The following is an 18,747-nucleotide window of genomic DNA, read 5'->3' on the forward strand; positions in this document are numbered from 1 at the left end:
TGGAGTTGCGGCTGCCTCTGCAATTCAGATCACAGCTTGCTGAATGCTGCTGGGGTTTCAGTCGCTGTAAAACCACACCGCTGTGTCTGCTGCCTTCCTGTGCCTGTCAGTATCCAGGCACCCTTCTGCTGTTGTTCTGTTCACTCCTGTTTCCTGGAATGTGCCCTCTCTGCTTCACATTGGCTAATGTTTCTCTTCCTGTTTAAATGTGTCCTTACCCTATTCCGCCATCTTGATTTCTCACTGTCATTTATTTCTAGGATTTGAATATTTTCTTCAGATTATCTTTTCCTCAAATGTGCTTAGGTTTTTTTTTAAGTTCATGCCTCATTAAAACCTAGATTTTATTTATGAATGTCTAACTATCAGACAGTAATTGCTTAAAGCAATCTATTATCTTTCCTTCAATTACTTGTGTCTGCTTGTTTAAAAGAAAAACATTTGAACATACTTATCTTAAGTGGGTTTTGGTTCCTCTATTCTGTGAATTGATGTGTCTACCTCTCTCCTCATATGACAGTTGTAAAATACTGCAGCAATGTAACATGATTTAACGTTAAGAAGATGAGTCTTTCCACTTTTCTTTTAGTTTTTAAAAGATTGATTTATTTTTATTGGAAAGGCAGATCAGATTTAAGAAGAAAAGGAGAGACACTCCCCAGGTGGCAGCAATGGTGGGAGCTGATCCGTAGCCAGGAGCCAGGAGCCTCCTCAGGGTCTCCCATGAGCGTGTGGGGTCCTAAGGCTTTGGGCCATCCTCTACTGCTTTCCAGGCTGTAAGTAGGGAGCTGGATGAGAAGTGGAGTAGCCAAGAAATGCACTAATATATGGGATGCTGGCACTTGCAAGGTGAGGATTGAACACTTGAGCCATCATGCCAGGCCAATTTCATTTTTCTTTATATAAGTAGTATTTCCTATTTGAGATGTTTTGTTTCTTCACATGTATTTACTATGAATCTTAAGACTTTGATTCAAGTTGAGTTAAATCCATAGAACAAGTTGGGAAGTGTTTTGTCTTGTATTAAACTGAATTTTCTAAATTTTGATCATTGTATGTTTATAAATTTATTTAGGATTTCTTTTTTTTGTCATAAGCTATTTATATTTCATAGTACATAGGCTCTGTACATGTTTTATTAGATCTATTACTATTTATTTTGGAATGATTATTGTAATTAACCATTTTTCTTCTCGTAATGTATTATATTAAAGTTAACATAGTTTACAGAGACTTCTCATGTCTTTTTGTAGCTTCATAATATGACATTATTTGTGCATAATTTAGAGTAATTTATGAATCATAGGCAACTAAGAAAATAGGTTGGGATACCTCTGACTTTTTTTGTGTTGTAATGTAAATTGTCTATGCATGTAATGCAGAGTTTTGGTATACATATAAACATAGCTGCATGATAAATCCCCAGAACAGGACTTTTCATGTCAGGGGGAAGTGATTTGCAATTTTGATACGTAATTTAGTCTTGCCCTCTACAGAGTTTATACACTTTGCATTCCTACCAGGAAAGTATGACCATGGCTTTTTCCTCCCAGTTTAACTAACAGAATTTCATGAAATTTCTGATACTTTCCTATAATACGATTTTAATTACCGCAATTTTTAAAGCAATGATGAGAGAGTGAGAGAGAGTGAGAGACAAAGAGGTCTACTGGTTCACTCCCTAAATGACCGAAATGGCTGGTGATGGACCAAGGAGAACCCAGGAGCCATAAACACCGTTCAGATCTCCCATGAGTGGCTCAAGCATAGACATCATCTTCTGTTGCTTTTCCAGGTGCATTGTCAGGGAGTTGTATTGCAAGTAGGGCAGCTAGAATTTATCCTGTGCTCATATATATTGCCAATGATGCAGGAGGCAACATAACCCACTATGCATGATGCTGACTCGAAACATTTACATTTTTCTCTGAATCAGGTTATGAAAGTTTTCAGTTGATTTTTGGGTATTTGTGGAAATTTCCCTATTTGATTTCACAATGCAATGCACACTAAAATATTATGTAAGTGCACCTTTAGTCTCCATGTATAAGGCATATATAAAGCATAATTTAATTTATATTTTCACTTGGATACCAGTCCCAAAATATCTCACTATATTTGTGTAAATATTCCACTCCAAATCCAAATTTGAAACACTGCTATTCCCAAGAATTTTGGATGAGAATGGAAACCTACAAATATGATTTCTGTATGTGTGTCTGAGGTTGTCAATCCTATAGGAAATAAGCATTTGAAGGCCTGCAGCAATGGCTCAGTGGCTAATTCTTTGCCTTGCAAGTGCTGTGATCCTATATTGGTGTCGGCTCATATCCCTGATGCTCCATTTCGAATCCAGCTACCTGTTTGTGGCTGAGAAAGTCGTGGAGGATAGCACAAGTCCTTGGGACCTTGTACTTGCATGGGAGACCCAAAAGAGGCTCTTTGCTCCTGGCTTCAGATCAGCTCAGCTCCACCCATTGGAATCACTTGAGGACTGAACCAGTGGAAGGAAGATCTTTCTCTCTATATCTCCTTCTCTCTGTGAATTTGCAATTACAATATGAAAATAAAAACAAATTTTATTAAAGAAATCACTAATTTAACAAATATGCTGATTTAACAAGCATTGTTCTTAATAATAATGTTTGAGGCTTCCTCCAGTCCACTGGAAATTGAGGTGACAAAGATGGAGGGAAGCTGATTTACACTATGTTGTAAAGTTAGCACATCCATCTTTTACTTCCCTCAGAAAACATTCCAGATATTTGAGACTTCAAATACTGAAACATTGGTATCACCCAGCTTCTCAGCCATTTGACCTTAGAGTGAAAATTACACCACCAGTTCCTCCATTTCTTTGGACTTCAGACAAACTGATTTGAATAACACTGATTCAACTGTGTCTATTTCTTTGAAGAATCTCGTTTGTTATATTTAATTTGGAAAGAGGCTATTGTGTATTCTATATTAGTCACTTACACTTTTTAAAATATAGAAATGCCACTATAAATTAGGGAATTTAATCCTATTTTTATGCCAGAAATTTTTAGTATTTTTCCCACTGATGTTTGCCCTTTGATTTTGTTTATGATATTTTTCTGTATCGTGAGAAACAATATCATAGTATACATGCACTAAGATATATTAAAATATGATAATCATCTGAAGGTATTACAACCAAGAGATTCATATTTTAGGACAAATTCCAAGGGATAGGAATTTTCAGAATTTGTACACATTTATACCAATGTTCTGATTACATAACTATTATAGCATGCGTATTTTCTTTAGGCTATTTCTAAGTACCTAGTGTCAATACAAACTCTAACAGGTTTATTTTGTAAATGGGCAAACTAAATTTTATATGGGAAAAGAACAAATGCTATAGTTTTAAAAATTATTAAAAATATTAGCAGACCATTCCAGTTGTAAAATTACTGGAAAAAATAAAAGTCCAGTATGTTTACAATAGAATGGCATTCAGAAATGAAGAGACAAATCAATGAAGTGGATTAACAATCTTACAAATAGATCTAACTTCATGATTTATTTTTATTTAGTCATTGAAGTGAGAAAGGAGTAATTATACTAAATACCGTTTTATTTTTAAAAGAGCAGTTTTGTAATATTCCAAGCTACATGTCACATTCTGTAAGGATGTGGAAAAAATACATCCTGATGAATGACATACTTGTAAGGTCATTGAGCAATATTATTCTGACTTCAGGGTGTGTATTTTTTTTGATATTTGACATGGATTATAATTTCACTTTAGTGATCAAATTTACATGATGTTCACCTTCACTAGCTGGTACTTCAATATCAGTTTCTGGCCATGTACACTATTATAATACTTTTTATTCTCTCTCCTCTATAATCATTGTCATTCATTATCAGTGCTCTTGAGTCAAATGTAGAATTGTACCCCTGTGTTATAACTTGTGTTGCCCTACCAAGATGCATTTTTCTCTATTGTAATGCCATAGTGGTGGCTGACCTGTAGGGAATGAGTGAACACGTGCACCTCGTTCCCAGGTAGATTCAACACTAGACCTGGAGGGGTGAGTGTGGAGTGTGGATGAAGTCAAAGACCACCTGTGAGGTCATCTCAGAGTGTTATGCTTCTTCGTCTTTCAAGGCAACCTCTTCCACATGGCTCTCTCTTACATGAATAGCATGAATATGAATAGCATGTTATGAATATCATGTTATTCCCTTATCAATGGACTCTAGAAGGAGTACATGTCTGATAATTTCTTCATAGTTCCTGCATCTTTATAAGAACTGTTTTACTAAGCTTCTGTTGAATGACCCTAATTTGAGTGTGATTTGTTTCTTCCTGTACAGATTATTCAATCACCATAGAATTCATTCATATATTCTTCATAATATTCATTTTCCATAAATTTCTGAGGACTTTACCTATGTATATGTTTTAATTATTTTTCAACAAAACACCATGTATTATCTCAATTTTATAATATTTTGAAATTCCTTTATTTGTGTGTATTTCAGTTTGTCACATTTAATCTGCAATTCTTATATGTAAATATAATGAAAAGCAAACCTTTTTTTCCCCCGTAAATTTTTCACAAATGTGATTCATAGGCAAACTTGAGTAGAACTCTTTTCAGTCTTCTTTTCTATTACTCAATATGACAATTATATAGTTTACATTGTAGAAAAAATGTAAAGCTCATTCTAACTATTTTTATTGGATAATTCTGAGAATTCATAAATGTAGGAGACTATAATAAAGTTCTATGCAATTAGCGCCCAGTCCCAGGAGTTACCAACTCATGACCAATCCAATCCTAGTCATACCACCATGTATTCTTTCCAAGGCCAAGAGGAAAGAAATGATGTAACAATTGGAGCAGAAAAGTGATAATCTAAATATTATTAGCTATAAGAAAACACCAAAATAATAAGAAATCACATAGTTAGCAGTAAAAGGAGTACTTAAAAAAATAAGAATTAGGTTCTACCCATATGACTGAGATAGATGCCCAAGGAAGACATAACAATTTGGAATCAAACCTTAATTCCAGGTCACAGGTTTTTTTGGATGAGAGAGCAGATACTGTGATATTAGACTTAAGGAACTCAGTGGAAATCAGTTGTCTGATGCTATGGAAAATCATTCCTGGGGCCAGTGCCATTACATAGTGGGTTAAGGCTCTGCCTCTGAAGCCAGAATCAAATATGGGCACTGGTTACAATTCTGGCTGCTCCACTTTTGATCCAGTTCCATGCTAATGTTCCTGTGGAAGCAGTGAATAATGCCCTGAGTCCTTGGACCTCTGATAACGTGTGAGAGTTGAAAAAAGCTCCAGGCTCCTGGCTTAGGTCTGGCACAGTTCTGGCTGTTGTAGCCATTTGAGATGTGAACCAGGAAATGGAAAATTTCCCTCTGTATCTCCTTCTTGCTGTAAATCTGCCATCCAAACAAAAATAAATAAATAAATCTCCAAAAGAGAGAAAGAAAATCACTTACAAAGGCGTAAGTCTGCCTTTCAAATACAAGTAAATAAATCTCAAAAACAAAGGAGAAAGAAAATCACTTACAGTAGCATGTCTTCTCATGTGACCTTGTCACAAACTTCTATTGCAATGTTATAAAGCATTGAAGTTATTGTTTCTGTGCATATTTGTGCTCTCCCATCTTGCTATCTGACATGACTAGCTCTACTGAGAGTGTCTTATTAATTTCCTGTGCTATAACTTAATCATCCATTTCTCCATGAAGCCTTGATTCCTTTCACTGGTAAAAGTATTTGGAGATTCTAATCTTTGTGCTCAGAGTGTTCCTTACTCTTGAGTTGATCATGTTTTTGGAGATTTTAGTGGAGATGAAAAGGGCATAGATATTTAGAAAAATACTCCTGATATTTTTAATTCAAATACAAGTCGTGCATATAACTCATCCTTCATTCCTCTTTTCTCCCAAGCTGAATAAACAGTTTCTCAGTAATACTGGGTTAATAAAACTGGAATATCATATATTTGTTCAATTATGTATTTTCATATTAATTATGCAATAATCTCAGATGGCAACTACAATATGACTATCAATGAAATGATCACTAGCACAGTTGCTTTGCAGTTGTCCTTAGTTAGGTTTATAGGAATGGTGTAAACATCGTACAGAGAATTAACAAAGTACCTTCACTGAGCTTATACTTGTATTATTGTGTTATAAACTATCTAAAGCCTATCAAAATAAGAAAATAACCTTATTAAAATGCTAGAACTTATTCAAATTTTTTCCAATTTTTGCTTAAACTTGTTTCTCTCATTTCAGGGTTTGATATAGAAACCCATATCAAATGTCATATTTCTTTAGTCTCTTCCCATCTGTGATAATTCTTCATTCTATGCCTTTCATCACCTTCACAATTTCACAGAATCCTGGCCAGTTATTTATAGTATCCTTTAGTTTCGTTTGGCCTACTGTTTCTTCTTGATTACAATGAACTTATTCATTTTGGAGAACAATGCAGAAACATAATGTGACCATGTAATGTTTGGGAAAAATGTCAATGGATATATGATGCTGACACATATTTCATGTCATGTTAGGTTTTGTCTGCTGACTGAAGTGATGTTTCTTGGGATTATTTATTATAAAGTTATACATTTTTGTTTTAACTGCTGAGTGTTTTCAGGGGCCATGAGCCTGAAGCTGTTCTCAGTTAAGCTTTGCCCACTAATTAATTTTTGCCTGCCTAGCTCAAATGAAGTGGAGTTTGCTATTACCCTGACAGAATAGCTGAGAACCAGTGTTGGATCAATTTAAGAAAATCAAAGAAAAAAAAGCAAATAATATCTATTTTTATAGAATTTAACTCATAAGTGTAGCAAGAATATGAGGAGTATAAATCTCATTCCTTATCACAAATAATGAAGAAAAGGAAGGACATACAGGCAATGTGGAAGGTGTGGAGTATGTCCACTATATCGATTATGGTGATGATGTTACTATAGATACTTGCACATATCCAAATTGATCCAGTGTTAAACATTAAATATGTACTGTTCTTTGTATACTGATTCAGTCATAATAAAATTCTTTAATATATAGGCACAAGAGTTAAGACGGTAAGAATTAATGAAGAAAAAAGCAGGGAGAAAAGGGAAGGGAGAAAGAATAAAGGGATAAACATCTTTGAAAATGTACTACAGCTATTATAGGTGCAATTGAAAACCATTATGCTTAGTGGAATAAACAAGTTCCAAAAAGACAAAAATCAAACGTTTTTCCTGATCTGTTGTAAATAATATATAAAATACAAAAAAATGTAATATGCATGAGTGAAGCTGATATTCTAAGAATTGGTTACTACTTATATACTGTATACTTGAGGAACAACTTTAATATTTTTTTCTGCATGCTATTTCTTAAATTCATTACCTATTTAAGGCATAATCCTCAATGATGTGAATTAACTCTTTTAAATTTAAATCATTTTTAACAACAATGTAGATGTCTGAAGTCAATTTGTTCTTTTAAGACACTTTATTTTTATTGGAAATTTAGATATACAGAGAGGAGGAGAAACATAGAGGAAGACCTTCCATCTGCTGATTCACTTCCCAAGTGGCCACAACCTCTGGAGCTGTGCTGATCCGAAGCCAGCAACCAGGAGCCTCTTCCAGGTCTCCCATGAAAGTGCAGGATCCTAAGGCTTTGGGCCTTCCCTGTCTGCTTTCTCAGGCCACAAGCAGGGAGCTGGATGGGAAGTGGGGCTGCCAGGATTAGAACCGGCGACCATATGGAATCATGGCGTGTTCAAGGAGAGGACTTTAGCCGGTAGGTTATCATACTAGACCAAAAGTATGTCATTTTAAAAATAAAAAATTAGGAAAGAATGAGGGAGAATGGGAATGCGTGTTGGAGAGAGGATGGAGTGGGAAGGATAACTAGGCTCCTAAATCTGTGTTGTGAAATACATGAAAATTTACTCACCATACACATATGTATATGTATTCACATCTACATATATAGATAATAAAAAGAAAAAGGCATTGTCTCATTGTCCAAAACATCAAGGAATAATCTAAAATTCACATTTTTTAAAGATTTATTTATTTTTATCTATCTATTTATTTATTTATTTATTTTTATATTGTTGACAATCTTTACATAGTTAATTGCGGTAAAAAAGGTTCAGGGGCTATAGGGAGGTGGGTAAGACTATTATGTCCATATTGTCTCCTTCATGTATCTGAGGTAAAAGGGGATATTGAGGGAGAAGCCCCACCCAGTTTCCCACCCACCCCAAGTCCCAGATGTGGAGTATGCTCTGAGATACTTGCTCAAGTAGTCTTAATAGTTCTCCAGTTATGAATCGCTGCCAGTTTCGCCTCTCCCAGCTCGATGAGGTCGTTGAAGAATCCACTGATTGACACAGTCCATCATAGAGTCTTCATTTGCCCAGTATTTCGCTGCCACCATATAGCTGATGTGGTTGATTGACTTGTTTTGTCCTCTGTCTTTTCTTGGCTAGGGTTCTGAGTCCAGCAGTTCAACTGGGGAGATCTCCAAAGAAACTTTGAGGTATTCCCAGACCAGATTCTTGTATGTTCTAGCAAGCACAGGGCCCTTTGGCGGATATACAGAGAGGAGGAGAGACAGAGAGGAAGATCTTCTGTCCCATGATTCACTCCCCAAGTGAGCGCAACGGCTGGTGCTGTGCCGATCTGAAGCCGGGAACCAGGAACCTCTTCCAGGTCTTCCCCTGTGGATGCAGGGTCCCAAGGCTTTGGGCCGTCCTTGACTGCTTTCCCAGGCCACAAGCAGGGAGCTGGATGGGAAGTGGAGCTGCCGGGATTGGAACCGGCGTCCATATGGGATCCTGGCACGTTCAAGGCGAGGACTTTAGCTGCTAGGCCATGCTGCCGGGCCCTAAAATTCACCTTTTAAAACATATCACTTGATAAGATATTCTGCAATTGTAAGTATTAAAGAGATTCCTTTCAAGGTATTTTATATTAGTTACTATTTTTCTTTTAACAATCAGCTAGTTATAGAAATTTCACTTTATAAACATCTCAGAAAATGTACTGCTGCTAATATATCCCTGTAGTAATAATTCATATCACAAATCTATTAAAAAGTCTATGAAGTTCTTTTGTTTTAATTTAGAACTTCTAAATGGAAATATAATTTAGTTGCATAAGAGAAAAATTTGTCCATAATTTTTGATAGGTCTGTAAATATGCAGCTCATAATGTGATTATAGTTTATATTATATTTAATAGATACTTTAGTAAAATACTGTGGATGGACTCCTTCATTTCAAATTATATGAAACTATTTCAGTTGCTTCAGAAAGCCACATTGTCTTTCAAATGTCATTTTAAGTAACAGTTATGCAAAATATTCCTTTCTCTCTTAAGAGTGAAAAACAACACATATTGCATCATTCTGCACTGGAATATCAGTAGACAAAAAAATAAACAAACGCTCGTATTGTAAGTAAAAGAAATACAGGCATAGCTAACGTACACATATATTTATATAATAATTTGATATTTAACTTTCAAAAATGCAAGTTATTCTTCTGCTGTCCTTTCCTGTAGCTTTGTCATGATCCAGTGTATGTGTGCATGGTGCAGAGTGAGGCAAGGCAGAAATACTTCCGTTCTGTGTTCCATACCTGCTGAGCTTATTTTCAACATTCCTCCTTTTTAAACTAGCCTATTTCTTGTCCCATTCATTTGTTTTTCTTCCTTGAAATACAAAAACTATAGTTTCATAAAACAGGAAGAAAATCTGCATATTATGCTTTCATTTTCAAGAGCCATTGAATAGTTCATAGGTATGAGTGCAAGGATGTAGTTATAATCAACCGGAAGCAGCACAAAGTTTCCTCAGTGATCTGTGAAGATGACTTGTATTTTTCACAGATAATGGATGGGAAAATTATAGTGATTTTCCACTGACATCCTGGTGTTTACGGAACTCGTAGGCAATGCAATCACATTCCCTCTGTGCCACCCTTCCCCATAGCATGCATTCTAAATCTAATCACGACAGAGCAGAAGACAGACCCAAAGTGAGGCCCACTATAAAATAGCTATAATAGATGCCACTGTACCGCAGGAAAACCAGACTTGTCTGATTCTGTTTAACAAGAACGTGATCACAGGTCCTAAATTTGGGCTTGAGACTACAATCCTCATATTTCTTTTAGCACATAGAGAACGCACTACTGGAAAAATGTCTTCGCTAGGAAACTAACATGACGAACAAGATGAAAATGGGAGGAGCAGAATACGGAAGGGAACATGCTGATTTGCATTAAGTCTTTTTAGGGAAGACACAATTCATTACCTCAACTGACTAATTTACGTGAAAGAAAACTGTGGAGGCCTGCTAAACTAATTTGAAGACACCAAATACCTTTGTGCAAAGAATAAAGATAACTAATATTTATTGAATACTTATCCTACGGAGATCATTGGTGAAAAATGTTTAAGTACAAACTCTTGGAAATCTGTTTTTTTTTTTTTTTATTCTGAACTTTCTCCTTTGGATATGTTCATTTTTTTCTCACATTAGCAGTTTACATCCTTTTGTGCCTACTGGTCAGTTATAGCTACCATGTCCTTAACTGACCCAGTCCTGGTCTGTTAGGGTTCATTAATGCGATGTGGCTGAGATTCTAAAGCACCAAAGCTTTAAATTTTTAAAGTAAACAAAAGCAAAGCAAGTAAAAAAAAAAAAAAAAAAAAAAACCAAGAAAACTCAATCCTGTCTGATGTCGTGGGGACCAGGAAAATTTAGAAGTCTCATATGAAAAGATTACTAAGCAAATGGAAGAGGAGAAGTTTCACTAATAGGTAGTCAAGGCATTCTGACATTGCTTAAAATCCTTGTTACAATTACCTTTGAAAGCTTACATGTATTCTAATGTATTTTTATTGTTGGCTCAACAATACACTTCAGAATTCTTAAATTCCCTTGTTTAAAATGGAGTGAGGGGGCAGTAAAGTGAGAGGAAGACCATGTATTAGCTCTACATCAGAGGCTGTACCAGGCAGTCTGGAGACAGCAAATAACCTGGGTCTTTCACGGCGAAGACAGCGGCCAAAGTATTTGAATCGTCATGTGGCTGCTTCTCAGAGGGCACATTAGCAGGCACCTGGATCAGAAGAGGAGTCCTGTTACAGGATGTGGGTGTTAGAACAGGTGACTTACCCACTGTACCACGCATCACCTCTGCATTGAAAATTTTGCTTAAAATGGTTTGGGTTGTCTTTCTACTACTTGGTTAAGCTAAGCCACAACTTTCGTTTTCAGCAAATAATTCTGGTAGTTTTATATGATATATAATACAGAGAGAATAAGAAGTTGAAGATAAAGATACCAGTCAGAAGGCAGTATGCTGTGCTGTGGTAACAAGGACCTCAACTAGAAGATGTGATGAGAATGGTAAAAAAAAAAAAAAGAGGTATGAAAGAAGGGGAAATGACAGTATGAATTACAGTGTAAGTAGAATATGTAAAGATATAGATATGGAACTATTAATATTTATGGGGGATTCATTTCAGGATCCCAGAGGCTACCAACATTCTTCAATGCTCACATCCCTTCTTGGAAATGTCATATTCTTCATGTAAAACCTACAGATATCCTCCTGTACACTCTAAGTCATCTCCAGACTACTCACAATATCTAACACAGTGTGGAAGCTATGTAAACAGCTGCTTTTGCTAGATTGTTTGGGGTTTAATGGCAAGGCAAAACAGTCTGTGCCTGTTAAGTACAGATTGCATTTTGAAAAATATTTTCCATCTATAACTGTGGAATACCAAGGGAATACCATCTGTATGCACAGTACAAGTATGCACACACACACACACACACACACACACTCTTAATATTAATAATTTTCTTAAGTGGAAGCAATAGGAAAAAATTAGAGAAACTCAAATGGGTTAAAAAAGTAAAGTTAGTATAGTTTTTGTTTGTTTATTCGTTTATTTTTTTAAAGATTTATTTATTTTTATTGGAAAAGCGGATATACAGAGAGGAGGAGAGACAGAGAGGAAGATCTTCCGTCTGATGGTTCATTCCCCAAGTGAGCCCAACGACTGGTGCTGTGCTGATCTGAAGCCAGGAGCCAGGAGCTCTTTCGGGTCTCCCACTCAGGTGCGGGGTCCCAAGGCTTTGGGCCTTCCCCAGCTGCTTTCCCAGGCCACAAGCAGGGAGCTGGATGGGAAGTAGGGCTGCCGGGATTAGAACCGGCAACCATATGGGATCCCGGCACGTTGAAGGCAAGGACCTTAACCACTACGCTATTGCGCCGGGCCCTGTTTGTTTATTTTGAGAAAGACTCCAGTAGACAGAAGGAATTGCTATTGCTGGAGAGCATAAAAATTTGAACATATACTGGCAGGATTCTGATAGACATGGCACGTGAATACATACAAAAAGCACCATGAACTTCATTTTCTTAGCTTCTTTCTCCAGCCAGATATCCACACAAAGCCTTCAGAGGAACAAATCACAGGTTGACCAGGACCATCCTTGGAAGGTGACAGCTCTGTCATGATCCAATCATTGTGCTACCTGAGAACTTGCTAAGGTTAGGCATCCTGGGGAGGTCAGAGATGAAATCCATACTGTTGATGGGTAGTGTGCTTGCTTCTTCATGTCATTCAGGCTCTAGTTATCAAGTGGAAAGATGAAGCTCTCAGCTGACTCTCCCTTTTCAATCTTATTTGGGACATTAGTTCCATCTCTACCTGATACATACACCAGCTCTGATGGTGAGGTCCAGGATATTGAAGAATGTGAATTTTTGATGTGAGCTCTGTTGGGCAAAAATACATCAGTTCCAATCTCTAAATATCCAGTGAGTTACAGAAGATTCAGATTGTAAGGCTTACAGCTCCTAGAAAGCACCTTTACCACATCCCACTCCAAGTTGTGAAAGGTTTCAGTCTGTGTTTTCCTGTTCCTGAGTCTGGGCAGTGCTCTGAGTCTCCCCAGCCTCTGCCCTCCACTCTTCCCTCTTCCTCCTTGCAGGCTGATTATATCAGAACCTGTTTCTGTTAGGTGAGTAAATAAGTGTGAGCCCAAAGCCCTGCTACCCACACAAAATTCTTCTTAGTTTCATGTTTCCTAATGTTGGAGCCCATGGGAGCATCAGAGACTCCTTCATGAAGGCAGTATTTTGAAAACAGAGATGAAGACACAGAAAAAAAAAACACATCACATTGCAGAAAAGAAAAAAATGGGGGATCTCATATATGATGGCTTGTCTATTCAGTAAATGTCAATTCGAAGTAGTTTAAGAAGACTCTAGTGTGGGTCTGGTACAGTAGCCTAGCGACTAAAGTCCTCACCTTGAACATGCTGGAATTCTGTATGGGCACCGGTTCTAATCCTGGCAGCCCCACTTTCGATCCAGCTCTCTGCTTGTGGCCTGGGAAAGCATTTGAGGACAGCCAAAAGCTTTGGGACGCTGCATCTGCATGGGAGACCTGGAAAAGACTCCAGGCTTCTGGCTTTGGATTGGCACAGTTCTAGCCATTGCGGCCACTTGGGGTGTGAATCCGAGGACAGAGGGTCTTTCCCTCTGTCTCTGTTCCTCACTGTATATGTGCCTTTCCAACAAAAATTTTAATAAATCTTTAAAAATGAAGAAAGTAGTGCAAAAGGAATTGGGAGACAAAAATATATTTGGAATCACAATTCAGGGAAAAAGGAGAAGGATTTTGGAAAGCAAAGAACGGGGCCTGAGTTCATGCTTCTGGAGATACAACAAGTTTTGATCCTTAAAGAAAAATAACAGTGAAACTGAAGAGTAATTAATATAAGAGATATTGATGTGGTGAAATAAAATGCTGTGAAGCTAGAACTGTATGAAGCAGTGTATAAGTGGAAAATAAAATTAAAAAACTCAGCACCATATTGACTGACAGCATCATCCCACCATCACTAACAGTCACCACCAGCACCCACCTTCAACACACTAACAGGAGCACAGTTTTCCAATGCATAAGCCATTGAAAAAAGTTATAGGGTCTCATAAGTTGAAGAATGAATATATAAATAAGAGAGTGAATAAGTCCTACGAATTTCCAAAGTGAAAGTGTTTGTAATGAAATTCTGAAAGTACACATTAGTTATCAAAAAATCTTTGACAAGAAAATATGAAAAGTGTTTTGGGGGTAAACTGAGACATTCAAGTGGCAGAGAAAGAGCTGCAGAAAAAGTAGTTAGGAGGGATTTTTGTCTGGATATAAAGAGAAGCATGAGCCTTTTGGGGAGTTCTTTGTAGAGATGTGAAAGAAAGAAAGGGAGAACGAGATTAGTCTGCTCATGAAAAGCATTGCGTAATACACTAATAGAAAATTATTTACACATAAATCTGATCAGCTGCAATATCTAGGTAATGAAATTTTGTAAAAATAAATTTTATGGGGCCCGGCGGCGTGGCCTAGCGGCTAAAGTCCTCACCTTGAACGCACCGGGATCCCATATGGTCGCGGGTTCTAATCCCGGCAGCTCCACTTCCCATCCAGCTCCCTGCTTGTGGCCTGGGAAAGCAGTTGAGGACGGCCCAATGCATTGGGACCCTGCACCCGCGTGGGAGACCCGGAAAAGGTTCCTGGTTCCCGGCTTTGGATCGGCACGCACCGGCCGTTGTGGCTCACTTGGGGAGTGAATCATTGGATGGAAGATCTTCCTCTCTGTCTCTCCTCCTCTCTGTATATCCGGCTTTCCAATAATAATAATAATCATATAAAAAATAAATTTTATGATCATTTATTAAAACAGGCAATCATTTCAGTGCAGAGTTTCAAATATAGCTTGTTGAACTGCCTGAGACTAGGTAAAGAGATGATGCAGATACTTGGATCTTGAACATTCGTTTTGTGATGACAAGTTCAAGCAAACCAAGGGATCAAAGAGGAAGTTTCAGAGGTGATGCATCCTGGTAGTCTGATTGATCATATCTGAGAACAGATGATTCCTAGGGAAAGATGTTTTCCTTTGAAACATTGTATCAGTGATTAAAAAAAGGCAAGAGTTAACATTTTGGAAGTGATCCTGTTACATCATATTGCCCTTTGAAAAATGAGAGTGTGGTGGGAGGGTTTGGGGAGGGGTGGGGAGAATCCAAGTACCTATGAAACTGTGTTACATAATACAATGTAATTAATGAATTAAAAATAATAAATAAATTTTAAAAAAAAGAAAAATGAGAGTGTGAATAGAAACAATTCTCTCTTCGTAAATTTATCCTCCTTTAGAAAATCAAACGTATTAATCAGTCTGTTAGGAGCTACACTGCATATCGCTCTGATAGTGTCATAACAGCATCTGTGAGGGTTTATTTTTTTTTTTCTGAACAGTAGAATATTTAAGGAATCAGAAAGCCCAAAGCATGGATAGATAAAAACAAACTCCTGCTCTCACGTGTGGATATAACTGACGTCACCATGTCAAACACACCATTGCTTGGAAAGATGTATGGAAATACTACAGCAATTTTGTCAGATTTCAATGTAGGTGAAATGATACAATTTTATGTTGTGTAACACTTTACTTTGTAGGAGTATTAGCATACATTCTCCAGAGAAACAACACTAAATATATACATATACATTTTTTTGCAGCCAAACATTATTTTCCTGTAATTCCATTTTCCAAGAGCTTTTTGAAGTACTCTTAGATATATGTACATGAAAATACATACTTAGCTAAGTTTCTTTTGATTGTTTTTAGATAAGAACCTTCAAGTTTATGATAGCATTGGAGTGATATGCATTCAATAGAAAATCTTATTTGAATTATAATATTTTTCTTGGTAGGAATGTGTGTTAGGATACTCCCCTAATACGTTGGATAGTGGCAACAAATCCTGAGTGCCAGTCATCTATGTGATTGGGAGAAAGAATAACATAAACATAAAACGCACAGTCTTTTCAGGATTTTTTTTGAATGCAGACATGCAGTACATTTCATGAGGGCTCAACATCTTATTATAAAATAGGATTTATCATAGATGATTTTGCCTAACTTTAGGAAAATGTGTATGTGTTAAGTACGTATAAGGAACACAGGGTTAAACAGGTTTTGGTTGCTTGTTTTCAGTAGATCGGGCATTTTAAAAGTACTCTCAGCTTGTTGTCTTTTCAGCGTATGATAGGATTCTCGGACAAATCCAAACACAAGTTGAGTGGCAAGAAGCTCCAAGAATTTCTGTGTATAAGCTGAGAATCTACAAGTGAGCATAGCCTACATTTTGGTCCAAATCTGAAGGCACAAGAACTTGGAGAACCAGTGATGTAAATACCAGTTTGAGCACGGGAAATGTTTCAAATCAAGTGAGGAAGCAGCACGCATACCTTTTACTGAAATGTTCTGTTCTCTGCTTGTCCTCATGTGGCTGGCTGATGCCCTCTCGCTTTAGAAGGGCTGTCTGCTCAGTGCTCATCTCATCCAGAAACATGTTCACAGACACACACAAAATAGTGCCTGACCAAATGTGGCCTAGTTGACACACAAAACTGTTAAAATTGGAGAAACAATGACTTTTAATTCCTGTGTCAAATACTGTCTACCGTTTTGTCTGTGGTGTGACAAGAGATATGCAAGAAAGCTATTTAACTCAGACTGAAAAACAAGCATTTCTAAGAAACAGTGTTTGAAAAATTTGTTTAAGATTTTACCATCAATGGTTTTAATGTTTTTACTGTCTTACAGATTTGAGAAACAAGAAGACCGTCAAGCTTGGAATACTTAAGAGGAATAATGAATATCTGGAGCTTTGTTTGTGATGTGTTTGAAAGACTTCAGTAAAGATTTATGAATTCTGAGTCACTGAGATCTGTGTCTCTGAAGAACAGTGTTCCACTGTGCTCTGTTTATAATCCGCTGCCATTATCTTGGGTGATTTTGATCCATTTCTTCTCTCTGTATTTGTATGTCGGTGCGTTGTTTCATGTCTGACTCTTGTAAACTTTCAGAAATATAAGTTGAACAAAATGAGCTAATGTACTGCCCAAATGCAGAGTATTACAAAACCAAAGAGTCTCTTTGTTTCTTCAGGATGAATACTGCTCACTGAATTATTGTCTATTTTTCTTGAAGGAAACAGAATTCTAGACCAGTTTCCTTTCAGAATTATTTCTCTTATTTAAAAATCATGTATTAACAATAAGATGCTCCTTCAGATGAACAAGGAATGTCAAATTATTAATCACTGAAAATAATTAGAATATCTCGCTAACTTGGGTATATTTAGGCAGTGTGATATTCTGTCTCTCATTAGCCTGTCTGCTTAAGATTCATTAAACACAGAACACCATTGGTTAAAGTATGTATGCATGAATGCTGTATACTTACTTGAGTGTTGTTTACTTCTGCAGAGGAAGTAAGCACAGAGAGGGGCAATGCAACGTGGCATCCAGGCAAGTGACATATTCTTGGAAACAATTTTTATTTCCTTCACCTGGCAAGTTAGATAAAAAGGATGAGTCTGTGTACTTTAGACAAAATTTTGCTTTGGGAAAAAAGGAAAAAATCTAATGACACTTCTTGTGTTATCTAAAGCATTCTATACATCATAAAAATTACATTGCTTTTATTCATGTTGTTGGATATATATATATGTAAAAGTGAAAAACTACAGCAAATTTGACAGAAAGAGCAGTTCCAACTTGACCTTCATACTTAGACTCTGAAATTTATTTGAGGAATTTATTTTTATACAGTGAGAAGTCATTCAAAATATTAGAATAAAAACATTCTGTGGACCAAAAATAGCCTGCCAAATAAAACATGCCAGTTAGTTTATAAAATTTTGATGTAAGATGACTCTGGATTCCTACCCAGTTCCATCACTGTACCTTGATCTACATACTTAAGTAATATCTACTTCCAATTGCAAAATTGAGGAGTTAGTAAAATAGAGTAAACATTTACTATGTGTTATATGCAAGGCCCTAAAGTTAAGTATCTCATTTCATTTAACACAACTCTTACTAGCCTAATTTTCGGGTGAGAAAACTGAAGGCTCCAAGTACGGAAAACGCTAAGTTCATCAAACATGAAAAGTACATCATGTAAAGGAAGCATTCAACTCAAAAAGAATAATCAATGACAATTGCAATGATTACCTGCAGTTAAGCAGCTAGGGTCACTAGGACGTTAAATCACTTTCTCCATGTTGCCAACAGTTCTGTATTTTTCACCTTCAAACTGACTCTCTTCCACCAAGTTGGACTGCTGTGAATTTTAAGTGTCTTGTCTTTGAGTTCAGTGATATCAGCCAGTTACACCAAATGCAGTAATAATTTCTTCTGTCTCCCTCTGCCTTTAATCACCGTCTCAGCATTAATCAATTTCCTCAAGAAAGTTGAGGGGAAAGAAAATCTGTAGTTTTACACATCTTCAAAAATCTTGCCTTATAAAATGATTTCATGAGCATATATTACTTTTCTGATGTTTCTTAATCTTTTGCTCTACATCAAAAAGGACCTCATTAGGCATTCTTTTGTTCCTCTTTGCCACCACATGTTGTTCCTTTCTTGTCAATGTTAATCAATAGTAAAATAATTTATGAAATATCTATGGAAATTCTTCAGTTTCAACTCCAATGAATTCACAGATGAGTTATTTATGTCAAAATTAATTTATTCAAATGATCAATTAAGTAAAAATTATTACAATTTTGGGGCAAACTCTATTATAAAAGCCTTTCACAAAGATATAAGATTTCT

The sequence above is a fragment of the Ochotona princeps genome, chromosome 1, assembly GCF_030435755.1.
Source record: "Ochotona princeps isolate mOchPri1 chromosome 1, mOchPri1.hap1, whole genome shotgun sequence".
Taxonomy (NCBI): Eukaryota; Metazoa; Chordata; class Mammalia; order Lagomorpha; family Ochotonidae; genus Ochotona; species Ochotona princeps.